Source organism: Homalodisca vitripennis, chromosome 5 (assembly GCF_021130785.1).
Source record: "Homalodisca vitripennis isolate AUS2020 chromosome 5, UT_GWSS_2.1, whole genome shotgun sequence".
Classification (NCBI taxonomy): Eukaryota; Metazoa; Arthropoda; class Insecta; order Hemiptera; family Cicadellidae; genus Homalodisca; species Homalodisca vitripennis.
The window spans coordinates 100,986,181-101,003,950 of NC_060211.1; positions in this window are offsets into that span (position 1 = coordinate 100,986,181).

Sequence of the window (17,770 nt, forward strand, 5' to 3'; positions counted from 1 at the left end):
TTTTTTACATCAACCTTCAGGTACTTTACGAATTCTGTGTGTATTAATTTTATTAATTTATTCCCATAAAATAATATAAGAAAATGAATATTATTGAAATAGTAAACTTCATTGCTACAAATAAAAAAAAAATTATATCATGAACTTTTTAGCAGGTTTATAATTATTATTCGATAATAATATATCGATATAATCGTCTTTAACAACTTTTATAAACTAAACAGTTTTCCAAAATTTATAGAAATATTCAGTATCGAGAATATTTTACACCGCTTCATTCAATTACTTTATATTAGTACATAATCTATTTTGTCCCCTTTATTGTAAGGAGCACTTTAATTTATTTATTTTTACTTTGGTTTAAAACCAAAAGTATTCTATCTGTTTTCAATTATAAAAAATATAAATATAAGAAAAGGAGGTACTATGAATTATTAAGATACTTAGTATTTCTCAAATTCGGATACCTCCCTGAATCTTATGAAACATTTTTTAACTTTATTATTATAAAAAAGACTGGGTTTACTACGTATGATAAAAATAATTAAATAGGGCTTCTTTATCTTAGATATTTGATATTTTCCTTGATATTAGAGCATTATAAGACATTTAGTTTGTAAAATTAAAAACATTGCTCGGTTGTTTTATCATAACTTTTAAAATAGCCGACCATGATTCAAATAGTAGATCTAAATTTAATTTTGTAAGCGTATTTAGTGTTGGTTAGAATTTCTGCGGCTTGCGCTTCAAACTGCCTTTAGACTTAGCCATATACGGGTTCGAGTGGTGTAATACAATAAACAACTGGTTTGGATTCGTTAGGGTGCTTAATTGAGCAATCATCGTAGTAGCACAAAAAAGATTGAGGTAATTTTATTTTAGCAAGCGCATTCATAGTTCGAGAATAATCGTATTTTGTCACACTTTCATATTAATAGCAATATGAAATGTATTCCTCTTTTTTCAATTTAGTTTTAAATAGTTTTCATATACTATATAAAATTATTTAAAGATACAGGATTTATTAAAAGTATTCAGTCTAATTGGCAAAATGAGTTACTCATTGCCGTTTAAGTTCATATTTTAGAAATGTAAATGTTTCCTTTTTTTCTGGAGGATTTATTTTTTAAACAATTACTTTTAATTTGGTGCTTGTCTTCCTTCTTTTGAGAAAATTGTAATATACGATCATATTGTAATCATTATGATATTATGTATTTGTATAGCATATACTGCTGGCTAACTCAATAATAAAATTTTTCTTTTAATAAAAATAGTCTTATAGACTTAAAACCTTTCTTTGGATCAACGCTAAATTCGTAGATGAATGTCTTGCTATAAACTGCTATTTAACTCTTGACTCCACTGCATGTTGATAACCATGCAAATTGGCAACCACAACACGTGACTACTAATTTCCGTCACTAGATATTGCTGCCACGTACTCACCTAAAATAAGACCAAACTCGTTAGCTCTAAACTGAGACATAAATTAACAATATGACACCTGCTTCAACAGAAGCATGCAACTGCATTACTGACTTTAATCATCAGGAAGTAAAAGTCTAAACAATTGACTTATTTATAACCTACTGTAAATTACATTGATATTTAGTCTATATTAAGATTAATTTTTTTGGGTTAGTACACATTTTGACAGAAAATTAATATCTGTAGACATAGCTGACGGGAAATTGTGTTCGTAGCTGAGATAGGCTAATTTTTTAACGGAACACACGGACACGTAAAAAATAGAAAGTTAAGGGTGATAGTTGTTTTATCGAGCCATTTTATAGTATATTATAATCGGTATAATATTGGATATAATAATTATAACAGTAAGATAATATATATATTGCAATATGAAATTTAGCTGAGAAAAATAAATATTCCGGTTTTTTAGAATCATTACGTTTTAGATTTTTCGAAATCTGTGACGTTTTATAATAGTTGTGGTTTGGTTTATAAAATATAATATCAAACCACTTTCACTATTTAATGTTATCGTTTGAAATACATCTTTTTGTACTAAAACGTAGTAGCATTGTTTGGGGTTTATTACTGCTTGAGCACAAACAAATATATACGGCCCATACAATGTGTACTAATTTGTTCAAAAATATTTTGATTTATAAACAAAATAGACCATAATATATCCGTAAGTACTATATAATTATATTTTTTATTTTAAATATTTATGTATTTGAAATATGAACATATGGGAGTATATTATAACCAGATAAAGACGTATTGTCTTCAAATTATTTACATTTACGATGACGGTTCATACCATTCCATGGGATTTGACTGAGGATTAGGGAATCTTTTTACACGAGTCTTATGAGTAACTATGGTGACAACGACAAATTAGGAGAATGAATAAATTTGCAATCAGACTCGTAATATATTATATTGTTTAAAGGTGCATTTTAATACACGTAACCTACTTATCCCAGCACGTAAAGACATCATTTTACGGAGGCTTGACGTGTAAACGTTTATTACATAAACATTTATTTGAAGCCCAATTTATTAAATGAAAATATTAATGAATCATTTGGTGAGATATAATAGACAAGGATGACCTCAGTGATGGCGCATGTACAAATATCAAATTTGGCTGAGCATCGTTGAAAAGTATTAGGCCAAAAAAATGTCCCCTTAAATTAAATGTACACATTTCTTTTGTATGATTTTTACATTTCTAATGCACTAAGCTATAGATTAAACATGTTTAATTAAACCTAAGATTTTCATAAAGATCTGGGCAATTATACGGCAAAGAAAATTCACATTAACCCCACATATTGTTGCGTTGATAAATGTAAACAGACTGTAAAATGGATTGGTAAAAAGTAAATTTACCTTTAAAATGGGAGTTTTTGGACTACTTTTAAGAACAACTAGTAAATATAGCGTTAGTTAATAATATAAGAATTATTTATTAAGTTAATATCTTTCTACTTTAATTTCACTGTTCCCAGATAAGGGTTGACTTGAAAAATAAATCCAACAACGAATTAAAAATTTAATTCCTTGAACATATATAAAATTACTTGATGGATTTAATTTTTTCTATATACAAAAATGTATATAACTCTACAAAAATTTTGGACTTTTTGTTTTTGCACACCTCAATGAATAATTAAACGCTCCCGGAAAGCCAAACGTTGAAATGGATGACGTATTTTAACAGCAATACTCATTTACAGATAGCTATACTAGTACTGTATAAAATTATGATAGTTCTTTAAAAACAACTGTATTTGAATATTCTACTTCACATATCTAATATTAACGGAATTAATAAAAAAAAACTATAGCCTGCTTACGAAGAAGTTTATTTAGTAAAAGAACCAAAGAGAGGTAAGTTGTCTCTTCACATCACGTACAATATCACGGCAGAGGCCACTGAGAGATTCTAGGCTTTTCTTATGAGCCTCTTTCGTCACCTTTACGTGCGGTTTTTTAAATCATTACATTCCTATAAATAAAGAAATAAATTATATAGAGATATAATAATATGAGGTTCGTGAAACACTTTAGAGGACAACAAAAATGAAAGAATTGCTGCCTTAAATACCGAAAGTAAATTTACGAACAGAAGCTATTCAAAGAGGCAAACCAAAATCTTCAAAATATTACTGTCAAAATGCTCCAGAGTGACGTCTACAAATTAGAATATAAAAATAAATGAATATTCTGCAATATTTGTATTTTAACTTCTATATTTCTATTTAAAAGTTCTAAATTAAAAAAATATATTACTGATAAAAAGTAACATTGGCTTTAAATTTGTATTTGTAATTTACAGTAGGTTATAAAAATAAGTCAATTGTTAGACTTTTACTTCCTGATGATTAAAGTCAGTAATGCAGTTGCATGCTTCTGTTGAAGCAGGTGTCATATTGTTAATTTATGTCTCAGTTTAGAGCTAACGAGTTTGGTCTTGTTTTAGGTGAGTACGTGGCAGCAATATCTAGTGACGGAAATTAGTAGTCACGTGTTGTGGTTGCCAATTTGCATGGTTATCAACATGCAGTGGAGTCAAGAGTTAAATAGCAGTTTATAGCAAGACATTCATCTACGAATTTAGCGTTGATCCAAAGAAAGGTTTTAAGTCTATAAGACTATTTTTATTAAAAGAAAAATTTTATTATTGAGTTAGCCAGCAGTATATGCTATACAAATACATAATATCATAATGATTACAATATGATCGTATATACAAATTTTCTCAAAAGAAGGAAGACAAGCACCAAATTAAAAGTAATTGTTTAAAAAATAAATCCTCCAGAAAAAAAGGAAACATTTACATTTCTAAAATATGAACTTAAACGGCAATGAGTAACTCATTTTGCCAATTAGACTGAATAATTTTAATAAATCCTGTATCTTTTAATAATTTTATATAGTATATGAAAACTATTTAAAACTAAATTGAAAAAAGAGGAATACATTTCATATTGCTATTAATATGAAAGTGTGACAAAATACGATTATTCTCGAACTATGAATGCGCTTGCTAAAATAAAATTACCTCAATCTTTTTTGTGCTACTACGATGATTGCTCAATTAAGCACCCTAACGAATCCAAACCAGTTGTTTATTGTATTACACCACTCGAACCCGTATATGGCTAAGTCTAAAGGCAGTTTGAAGCGCAAGCCGCAGAAATTCTAACCAACACTAAATACGCTTACAAAATTAAATTTAGATCTACTATTTGAATCATGGTCGGCTATTTTAAAAGTTATGATAAAACAACCGAGCAATGTTTTTAATTTTACAAACTAAATGTCTTATAATGCTCTAATATCAAGGAAAATATCAAATATCTAAGATAAAGAAGCCCTATTTAATTATTTTTATCATACGTAGTAAACCCAGTCTTTTTTATAATAATAAAGTTAAAAAAATGTTTCATAAGATTCAGGGAGGTATCCGAATTTGAGAAATACTAAGTATCTTAATAATTCATAGTACCATCCCCATCTCCTTTTCTTATATTTATATTTTTTATAATTGAAAACAGATAGAATACTTTTGGTTTTAAACCAAAGTAAAAATAAATAAAAAAACATACTACTTTCTTGCCGAGATGGAAGAAGTATAGATACCATAATATGCTAAACCCAAATGTCAAATTGAAGATGCATTGTAATTTAGAGCGTTTTAGTTTGACCGCATTGAAGGACCACCAACTATCGAGGTTGGATATGTTAATAAACTCTTAAAACTTTGAAATGTATAAAAACTTTAATTTCTTGAAGACAAAGACTAGGATATATATATTTTTAAACGTGTACTAATTGAATTACAAACAATAGAAATTCTGTGTTGCCATTGACCAACGATGTATTTTACATTACTAAAGCTTGGAAAAACTGAAAAACGCAATCAAAATTTACTTTAGGTTGGACTTATTTGTCATATATATGCAATAACTTATTGATTAACTAAAATAAAGCTAATTAATATTATTCAACTTTATTGGTATAAATTACATAAATAATTAGGTTGATAAACATACAAATTAAGGCTGATTTGCACGGTATTTTTTTATAGAATCACTTTGAGAATCATTTTACAGAGATAAATATTCAGGATCTTAATTATCCCGTTCCGAGGGTGAATTCTTTATTTCATGATTTTAAACCTTGTTACCTCTCTTTTGGAATCTCCTAGAATCTGGAACTTTTAATCTTTAGAAGTAGAATCATAGGAAGTTTACTGTTATTAGAGGTTCATAATCTTATTGTAGAAATTTTTTGCGGACAGACTCATCCCAAATGAATCTTTATTTAATAAATTATTCGATAATTAAAATTTATTACTGATTAAAATAAACAATGCAGATAAATGTATTAAGAAAATGTTTTTAAGGAAACATTTTTCATTAGCTTTTATGTTATAGATTTTTCACTTCCTAATAGATTTTATATTCGTTTATGAGAGATGTTCATTATAATGAACATAATTTTTATTCCATCGACAGGTGGGAGTGTAGTTGGGGAACTGCCCTAGAACGCTTTGTGTTTAGTGGTTAACCGTACATTTCCGCCACTCAGGCACGCGCGTTTAACTGCAACCAACAGATGGAGTTCCCAAGGGATATTATTTTCCTATGAAACTGTGCAGCCTTTTCCTTAATGAATTCGAAAATTATTGGTTATCAAGCTATTGTACAGCAAGTAATATTGTAGGCTTCTATGTATGTGTTTAATAAATTGCTAGTCGTCTTGGAAACATTAAAATTTTTAAGACAATATTACTATTATCCAATAACGCGTTGTTTATTATTAATACTGCAAAGTTTTTATTCTGCGCTAGTTTACACTTAAGAGAAATCCTTGTATATTTTTACAGTGTGATTGAACTGAAACGACTTCTTTTAAATTTTTGAAAGGTGAAAAGATATTTTTTAAACATGCATTACAAATGCATGTCATTACTTACATGCTTTAAATAAGTTTCAAACAGCTCATTTTTTCTCTGGGCTTATCAGAAACTAAACTTAACCTTGACCTATAAAACTACAAGTCTTTCTCTGTTAAATTAAGAATATATTACAACTTGCATTGTTAAAATTATGAACATCGTAAGAGTTTCTAAAAATCCAGTGTACTGCATATGTAAATATTCTAATGTATTTATGATTGTCATACAGGTTCGGTTTATATGTAAAGCTAACCTAATATGCAGAAAGTGTATTGATCTGATATTTGTCTAAATGTATCCTTTTTGAAGTTGCAAACATACTTCAGGGTAAAAAATAAGGCCTACTTAAAAATATCTCTACATTATTAGTAAGCATCCAGGTGACTTAATTACCCTTAATTAGTGAATAAAATAACCCAATATAACATAAACAATTTTTTAAATATTTCAAGATTTTGATCAAACGTGTATTAAGCTTTAGATTCTGGGGCATCAATGTATGCAATAATTGGCACCAATTGTACGCTTTTTTATGTAATTAAGTTTACACCTTTATTGTTTTCCAAGACTCTACATCAAGGATTGTAGTATTTTTTTTTAACCAAATACCTTTCAAAGAAACGACTGTAATCATATCCCTTCCCAGCTATTCCATTAAAAGTTCCGTACCCAATTGTACGGTGCAACAGTGGATATGTTATGTAATTTACACTGTATTTACCAGCTTAATTTTTATCCAGACATATTACCATTTCCATATGGCAAATTAGCTATAGATGATGTTCACAGTTTACCTTTTATGCCACATAATGTTGTACAAGTTTGTGCATATGCATATAAGATTGTGTTTGGTGCTTAAAAGTTTATTTAAAAATTATCTCATTAAAACGTTTTGTTCATAAGATACAAATATAATATCAAGATACGTATGCGTGTAACTCATTTGTAAATATGATTAACATATTCTCATTATTTCCTTTGCAAATGGTCTTACTTATAATGGCATTATCTGTTTCCATGTGTTTTTTCCGTGAAATTGTAAGAATACAAATTAAATAAGAAATAAAATATGTTAAAATACTACTGATATATTTACATATTACACAAGTAAAATATGTAAAAACAAATAAATTTAATTGGGATTAAGTTGTGTGGAATATAATAACATTGAAGTACTATTTGAAAAACAATCTTTACTATAAAAGTTGTTGTGTTTTAATTTTTAAAGATTGTACATCTTACATGTGGTAGCCATCCCATGGTATTAGTTAATCGCAGCTGAGTAGTAATAAATTACGATTCATTCTTTTTTACAATTCTATCCTAATTCATTTACCATATCGAGTAGTAATAGTAACCTGATTCGGGATCTGTCAGAGAATGCCGGAGATTCTCAAAACGGATCCAATTTTCCATTGGAATTTACGCCAATGCAGCATACAAAAACTGTCAAAACAAGGCTTATTTTTATAGACATTTACACTCTGTACACATGCAAAATTATAAATGTGGACAAAGGATGTGAACAAACGTGTAAAAGGATGTAATTGGGTGAAATTGGATAGTCAATTACATTCTCAGAAACTTCTCAGAAACTTCTGGTCACTGGATTGTATCCATGAATCTTTGATCGTAAATTGTGAAATATATGTTATTATTACGGGGTTTTTTATGTATTTCATTAACTTTATGTTTGCAAAACTACTTAGCACTTGCTTCTTTTCTAGGAGTGAATCCATGTTCTATTACATAATAATCAAATAAAACACTGCATTGAAAAAATTTCATGGTTTGAAGATATTTATCGCATTGCCAGATAGCAACTCATGGTAATTTAAACGTTGTTTATATCCGCTTGAATGGGTATATGATGTAAATGCCTACGCTTATTGTTTAGGGACTCCCATAGCTCATTCGGTAACTCACATTCCTCACCTATTTTACACAAATATGAGGACCTCTCTACGTAAAATAATTGAAAATAAATATTTTTAAACAATTGTATGAAGTATTATAATGTATTAAAGGGGAACTTGGAAAATAATACAGTCGTTAAAGCAAAAAAAGGACTTTATAAGTTGAAATAACAATTAATATAAATAAAAAGACTCATTCAGCGATTTCATTTGGTTAAGGCCCTCAAGGAAATAACAAGTATTGAAGTATGTAATACGTCTATTGTATTACAATGTCACTAACATGCCCAGGAGAAATATAATTCTACTTGACAATGCCTGATATTTTAGTTTCTCCCTAGCCATTAAAAAAACTTTAAATATAAAATCTTTACAGAACGTCAAATGTCAGGAGAATATGATTTTATTAGCTAGTAATGGTGTTAAGCATTATATTTGTAACATAACCATTGCATTATGACTTGTTAGTTTCAACTGTAGGATTGATAAGGATGGAGAAATAGTTTATGTACAGACCGATTGCAATTTAGTATACAATATCATTATTAGATTTTCTGTATTACAATTAATACGCCTAGCGTTACCAAAGCCTATAAATCAAGGGATGGGAAATGGAACTAACGTCGGCCTTTGTGGAAGGTATCATTGAAATGACAAATTGTATAAATTTGAAAGTTCTTTTTTAATATATTTTATATTTTTCAGGTTTGTTGTTGGACCCATGTGTTAAATTCAAGGGTATTATAAGTTAAAGCCTTTATCATCTTTTGCATATCTTATTACACAACAGTAAATTTTAAATCGTAATACTTCTATTTACGGTCAATTTATATATGAAACACTGTACTGGATCATTTTGTTAGTACAATTAGAATTAGTAACACTAGTTGTCCCATTATAGATAACATTAAAACACCACGCGTCGAAAATGTTCCATCGTATTCGATTGATAATAATTCACATAGGCTACTACCTCCTACCATATAATTAAGATCGTGTCTAACAAAATAAATATGTCGAAAAACATCTTGAGTCTCATGTTGGAAAAATGAATGCTAACGCCTGTAATGATTGTCTTTTGGTTTGTAAAAAGAATAACTAAGCTCTCCTTGAGGCACCAGAAGTGCTTTAAGATTGTTTTTTTTAAAACAAATACAGGACATCTTAACCATATGATTTATATTTATCTTAACCTTAAAGTAACAACGGTTACAATTGGATTGTTTAATCCTTATTTTCGTGCATTGATTTGAAGTTGGCTGTGGTTTCCTAGGAATATATATATGTGTGTGTGTGTGTGTGTGTGTGTGTGTGTGTGTGTGTGTGTGTGTGTGTGTGTGTGTGTGTGTGTTACTTGTAGGCTACTTAATCACTATTATACCTTAGGATGGTCTATTTTTCCTCAGCGTTTCATCTGGTTTTATGCTTCAGGTAACTCAGACCAAACATGATGCCCAAACAAAAGAAGAATAATTTAATTTCCTGCATTTTAAACTTGTGACATGTTCCACATTTAAAATCAAAAACAACTTTGAAAATTAATTAATTTTGAAACGAAAAAATTATCTAAAATAAAAAAGAAGTTGCCGTTAAAAAATCTTGTACAAGATTAAAAGGAAAATATAAACAACAATAACATAAAATATTGTATACTATAAGGAAAATATTGAAATACTTCTCTAATCTAGTAGCGGTTATAATGAATTATTGTTTTCTAACTGTTCGGTCAGATTGCTCATATTAATATTATTATAGTATTTTATGAAATCACATATGTAATGGAACTTGAGTATTTAATAGTTGTCTTAAATATTTCATTTATTCCCCCTCAGAAAACTGTTATACGTAATTTAATTTTGTGTTTTTAAACTACAAATCAAACGTACCATTATCTTTATTTGTAGGCACATTTATCATTAATTTCAACAGGATTATTATAGTGAAGAAGCCGTGTTCCACATTACCCCCATCGCTAGCCTGAGCCAATTATTGCGGATTTGGCATCTTTATGGGAACAATGAGGAGAGAATTCCTCCATCAATCACTTCTGCATTGAACGAGGCTTGTGATAGGAACTATGATTAAACAACAGTTCCAAATTTTAACTTACATTAAGCTAGTATTTCTTTACTACAATCTGAACGTTTTGTTAGGATTCAAATGCTACAGATTTAATTATAACCCCTTCTATAATAGAAAGAATATCTGAAGTAAGAAAATTGAATGAAATAATGGAACAGTTAATTTGGGTAAAAGAAACTAATTTCACTCAAATTATCACTTTTGGCTAAAAACTAAAGTTAAAGTCTATATTTAGTGAAATTTAGAGTTTAGCCTAAATATACGAGTTGTTGAAGTGTTGATGATACATTTTTGAATACATATATTTAATATCAAGATGACTTTAACACAGTAAATGTAATGCCTCTACATCATTAATTTGTTTACTGGCAAAGCCTTTTACCAGAAGAGCAGAAGATTGAATTTATGTCAGTCTGTCTGAAATTTCGAGAACAAACTGACCTATAGATTTAATAAGTTTCATGGAATTAATTTTTATAAGCAAGATCATGTTGATCTTTGTGCATGTCTCTTCGTATGTTTTAGCGAGCATTAAAATGTATTTCCATATTTTTTCATTAGCAATGATACTATAGCCGAATAAATACGCTTGGAAACAAACTGAGGCATAATCATATAAAATTGTAACACTTGACATAGCTAATGAAATAAGCAGCTGACTAGTATATGCAACATCAGTGAAGCCCGTTTACGGAAACCTAGTTTAATAAGAGGACTAATTCAAACAGTCAGTGCTGATTTATACAGTTACATTTCCCCTTGCTATTCTGAGATATAGTTATCTAATTAATCTAATATATATCTAAATAATTTTCAGTCCACTATTACGATGTACAAGTGGATACATTTAAAAGCAATTATGTCTCATTATACATGGACAATCTATAATGTAATGTATTAAGTTAGAACTGGGATATTGTACCAAGTATCTGGCTGTAATAATACAGTAGTTTGGGTAACAAATGTTTTCCCAAAAAAACTAATATTTATATTTTACATTGATCTTAGTACATAAACAAATATAATTTTATTAATAGATGTTTATTATAAATTTTGTGTTTAAAATGAACAATGCAGTGAAAGATAAAATCTGCAATGCATGATGAAGGGACTACCTAATAAGTCAGCTCAGCAAATAAATATTTCAATACGACGAGATCTTTAATGGTCTCTAGTAAGGGAGATTATGGCATATCAACTATTACCCCAGATAAATGGGTCCAAATCCTGGTTTGCGGGAACTAATCGTTTTAAAATACCCTAACACGATTTCAGAACTGGGTTTAAGGTAGATCTTAGTAAAAAGGTTAATTAAAATTCCCAATTGGGTTTTAATTACTTTGGAAACAGATGTAACACAGTGGCACAAATCATTTATGTATTACTTTTCATTCTGTACAGTACGTACTATTCTTTATTTTTAATTACACTTAGGACTTAAAAAAGTTGTTTCTACGTGGTGCCTACTGTTCCAATAGGTTTAATATAAACCATAATGGGTTTGCCTCTGAAGATCTTTTGATACGAAAATTAAGATGTGTATGTCATAATCACATTATACATATGTAACACAATTTTCACTCACTAGCATTTGTAAGTTTCCTGATGAGTGCAACTTGATCGTTGTATGTATGAGTTAGCTGTAAGGCTTATAACGATGTGGAAAACAAGCTGTAAGAGCTTACATAACTAAACATAGCAAAGTTTTCAGCTCGGTCTAGGGCTTTTGAATACAGTTCAATTCAGTGTTTACTTAACACGGTCTAAATGATCCATTTGTGAACACAGCAAGAAAAAGATCATTTACAAACAAACTCAAAATATATTGTAAGATAATTATGCTTAGATTATTACTACGATTTGGATTATTGTTTTCAAATACGATATTCACCATAGGTTGAAAGTGTTTTAATAAATTCTTAAAAATAATACAATTTCTGTTTTATCTCTTAACGTTGCATCAAATTCACGAAAATTTAACATCTTATTTCACTGAGTGGAATATACTATCTAAATCTTTTTACGGGAAATGACATTATTTCTGCAATTTTCCATGTAATTAGTGTATTTCATAAAATTTTCTAAGCTTTTTAATGTCAGTTAACAAATAGTAAAAATCATTATGTTAAATATTTAATGCATGAAAAACGAATCAATTATGAATCTTCGATCGTTTCCAATCTCTTAGAACAATTAGGTGGAAAATTACACTTTGACCTAAAAGGACTTTGCGTTGCTTCTAGAGTGACAGGGTATTCTCGATGGGTAAAGTTATGTCCAGGCTAGCAACAGCCCTAAACACTTAGGGAACCTCACCTGTAACTCGAACAGTCATCTCCCACAGTAGACTGGAGCTAACAATGTACATCACTATCTCGACATGTGCTTTTAGTGTGGCTCCGGTTAGGATTGTACGAGATTTAAGTGACAAATAGGTTTTTTTTTTCTGTACGTAATGTAGGTTCAACAGGAAGATATAATCCTGCCAGCAATGAACTCTCCTAGAGATTATATCATATCAGAAAAAAGTTAACCTATACATTTTAAAGTTAATACTATGTTGGCAATGTTTATGGCAATATAGGTTATTTTAGGTTAACATTTGCCTAACTCAATCATTTATTTTATGTCTCAAATACAAATTCCGCAATAATTGAACAAATATAGGGTTTGAGTTCATATAGTTCTGATTATATTGACTTTCGTTTGTTTTGTTATAATTTTTTTTATAAGATTTCGATTAGTCTTAGAAAGAGTACTTCATTTTTCGAGAATATTTAGATATTAATAGAGCGACACAGCTGTACACGTTCTGCAACATCATTAGTAAAACACATATGTGACATTACCGATCTATTCTGGGATAAATTATTCTTCTTCATCCATTAGTATTCCTATGAGTATACACGAGTGAGTGTTGTACTAATTTAAATTCTTTCTACATATTTGTTAATTTAGTTACTACATTCACTCATATGTATAAAAAAAAGGTTTCGTAATGCAAAATTATACAATTTATCACAGTTCACTCCTAATGATCCTTTTAATGCTCATGTCCATGTAGTTAGAGCAAATGGTATATCTCATGAAGGTGTACGGGGTGTCTTTTTTTTAAACTATTTATGTTGGCCTCTGTCGTGTGCGTAGTAAAGGTGCTAGACACCAGGAGAGTCACCGGCAAGCGTGGGGGCCTCGACGTCAGAGATGGCATAATCATCTAACAATAATAGACATGTAGCTTCTTAAGTTATAAGCCTAAAGTAATCATCTTCTGAACTTTGAGCTTGTGCATTTATAAATTGACTAAATGCGTATCGTATGTCAAGATACCTTTAAGGAAATTCTTTGTTGCGGTGGTCACCAGTAGTTCTCTGCTATTCATACTTTAATCGTTACAAGTTAACAAATCTGTAGCATTAGTTTCAATTTGTAATGCGATTATGAATAAGTAATAATTTATTGAAAAAAATTTTACAGTTATTGGCAACACTACTCATGAATTTCGATAAAATGTAAAATAACAAATCCTAACGAAATGTACATTGTGACATACAGATTTAAGGAAATATTACGGTAATATATTGTTTTACACAGAGTTTTAGAATAAAGAACTTATTACTAGCCTATTAAGTAATTCTACGCCAATTTCATTATATACGACTATATGCCACTTTTAGAATAAAACGTTTTAATGTATCATGTACAATGTAAATTTATATAGGTTTATAAAAATACCGCATTTTTTAGAAATCCTGTTACCGTTTTAAATGAGGAAAACGAAGTCAGAGAAATATTTATAGGTAATTGGAACCCATATTTTATAAATTGTTAAAAAGAAAGAATCAAGAATAATTTATTTCCCTCAAATGTAGGCATAAACAATACATTGCTTACAATAATTGCATTCTATGCCACAAATTAACCCACCCAAAGGGAAAACAATAGGGCCACAAAGGCAAGCCTGTTATGAGGTGCCTTCACATTTAATAGCATAACCTGCTGTAATCAGAATAATTAAATAATGGTACTATACTTTTTAGATTTAATCAGTGCAGTCTTAAATAACAGTTTGTCTTTTTAAAACTCAAACCAGACACCAATAGATAAATACAATTTACAAAAAAATACAATACAAACAATTTATATAACAGATACAATTACCAAAAAACAATAAATAATACTTTGATCAACTAATAATTTATATTTAATCTAGCAGAACTTCTATGTTGCTTATAGTAAACAGTTATGTTAAAATTCCCTACTTAAATTTGTTAAAACTGCTTACATTTTTTATATCAAATGGTAGCAAGTTGTACATTTTTGGTGCAATAAACATTTTTTTTAAAGGTTATGAATGGTCTAGGGAAAATTATGTAAAGTCCACCAAAGAGAAGTACTCTACAACCTTTATAAAGCAGCCTTATCTTGTTGTGATGGATGAAAAACAGCATAAATATAGCAGCACAAGTAAAAATATTTCAATATATAGTTGGCACATTGGAAGAGAGATTACTTTACTTTAAGGAAAGGAGTAAACGGAAGAACGGTAATACCCATATTACTGACTCCTCTTTTATACTTAGAGCAAGAAGCTGAAAAAAAACATCTCGATGTAGTTATTTTTTAAAAACATCTTTGAACTTGCTTTCAGATGGTAGGATTTTAAGCAAGAACAAAATTGATAGTCGGAACCGTTTAGATCTCGTAAATAGGAATTGCTGGCTCTATATATTAATTGTGTAGTTTTGTAACAAAAATAGTTTAGCATTTACCAGCCTCTTCTACCCAAATCAGGTAAGTAAAAAGCTATCAGCAGTCTTTTATATCAGGCATAATATTTCACTCATATTGCCCCACCATCTCGACATTTCCAGTTAGTGATGATTTGACGCTCCTGGCTATCCTGGGCGATCTAGATATGGAACACATTGGTGCTTATTGTAGCCACTGAAAGTTCAAATAGAAGTTTATTCAAGCAAGAAGTAGAGAAATTATTCTAATTATCACATAGTCTCGTCTAAAGATATTAATAGCTGCTTCAGTGCACCGTATTGACCAATCCTAAGCTCTTGATCTCAAAATTAAGCAGTGAGCTGACAAATTTCCGCGCCAAATCCAATGTTCAATGTCATAGCCACTTTAACGCAATCCCAAAAGTAAAGAAACCAGATTTTAAGGAAATTACTTTTTTATCATTGAAATGAAGCTTATTAGTCTAAGAGCCATCTATTTTGACCACAACACCACACTTTAAAAGTGACTGAAGGTCATATTTAAGTGATAATATTTGTATCAAAACAATTGAATTTTGACCAAATTACAAAATGATTAGATTATAAAATCTTCCTTATTATGTGCTAATGTGAAGTATTAAAAATATTAATCTCCATATTCTGATTGTTCTTATCATTCAAAATCTACTTTTATCAAGTTATCACTTTTGAGCAATTTAAAAATAACTACATTAAATTAATCTGATCAAAATTTCATTTAACAAGTTAACTATAGGTTTTCAGGAGAATTAATTAGTAAAATTGTAATATTTTTAAAAGTTCTGGATTATTTTCTTTAAATTTTTTTAATACTTCATTCGGAAATTGAAAACACAAGTACAAAAATGTTACTAAGGAGACTGAAACACAGAAAATAAATCATCGTCCAGGAGGCTGGTTTATTAATGAGTCATAAATCATTAAATACCTCTAACAATCAGCAATTTTCGTAACTCTTCCATTAGCCTCTCTAGTCATATATTATTCACAAGTAATTACCCACACCTTTGTACATGATTTCGTATTTAATAACAGGTACGTCATAGCCGTATCCTTTATAAATGGAATAATAAACACTCCTATAAGGAAGTGAAGGTTATAAACAATATTCCAACCACATTATCCATTTCAGAATAATTGGACTTAAGTTTAATATGTTGTCTTAAATCGGAAAGTGAACTAGTTTATTGGGCACTAAAGAAATACTTAAATTTGTCTCTGTTGTTTCATAATATTTGAATAGGTATATTTCAATATTCAGTGACACTTGAGCTATTAAAGGCCTAAAAGTAGGTATATTAAGTTCGATGGAATATTAATAAAAGCTCTCATGATGTAATTTGCTATAAAACGCACCATGGCCAAAATATTCGATGTAATTTTTCTAATCGAATAGCCTTTTACGTTGAAAAAGGTTATTACGGAATCCATGTTCTTTAGGTACTCCTTATGGAAAATAAACAGTGATAAATCTAGTTGTTATTCGGGACTACATACTTTCTTCTTTCGGTATGAGAATGCAAGTTGACTGCATATTCCTTGTTTATTCAAAGGCGTTCGACAGGGTATGCCGTGCCTTGTTGTTTGCTAAGCTGCGAGGATACTGAGTGCATTGATTATTCTTGTCCTGGATTGTGAGTTATGATCCAACAAGATAACATATTAACAGTCCTATTTAATAGTGCCATGTCACAACACATTCTTGTTTTATTGGGTGTTCCGCAGGACTTGCATTTAGCACCGTTTCTGTTTTGCGCCCTTTATGAACGATGTTGGCACAGCAATATCCTCTCAATACCTCCTATTCACTAACGATCTTCAGTAGAATCGCTAATGAAGATGATTTTCTCCAGTTGCAAAATGTTCTTGTTGCCATCGAGTTGTGGAGTGCTAAAAAACTCTATGGGACTCAATGCCGCAAAATGTAGTACAGCACATTCTCATGGGGCTCAAATTTAATCACGCGCGATAGTTCTTATATTATTCCGTTGTATGCAGGCTTTATAATATCAAGCACCTTGGTGGTGTGATGTCCGTCATCTTGCGTAACACATATATTATGTCTCTAAAAAAATTATGCAACAGTTTAGGTTCATCTTAAGATCGATTTGAGACCTTACTTTACCTTATACTCTGATTACGCTCTAAAAGACACTTGTGCGCCCATTAATGGAGTACGCATCTGTGTCCTGGTGCTACTACATGAGGATACACATAGATCCTATGGATAGACTTCAGTTGAGGTTGGTGCGACTGGTTGGGACACGCATAGTTTCGGCTACTATGAAATACCAGTTAATGAACCTAAATACTTCTTTGGGCTTGAGAGTTTTGGTCAAAGGAGATTAATTCTTGAGCAGATGTTCCTCTTTAATTGCTAAACACACTTATCGATTGCCCGGATATTCTAGAATCCATTGGATTTACAGTGCCTAGACAAACTTGATGCAGGAGTTTGTTCGGAAAATGATTCTAGCCGACTATTTATGGCCAACACCGATGTATTCTTCGTATTTTCGACGACGCCACGCCAACGAGTTGGGAGTAGTGTTGGCATG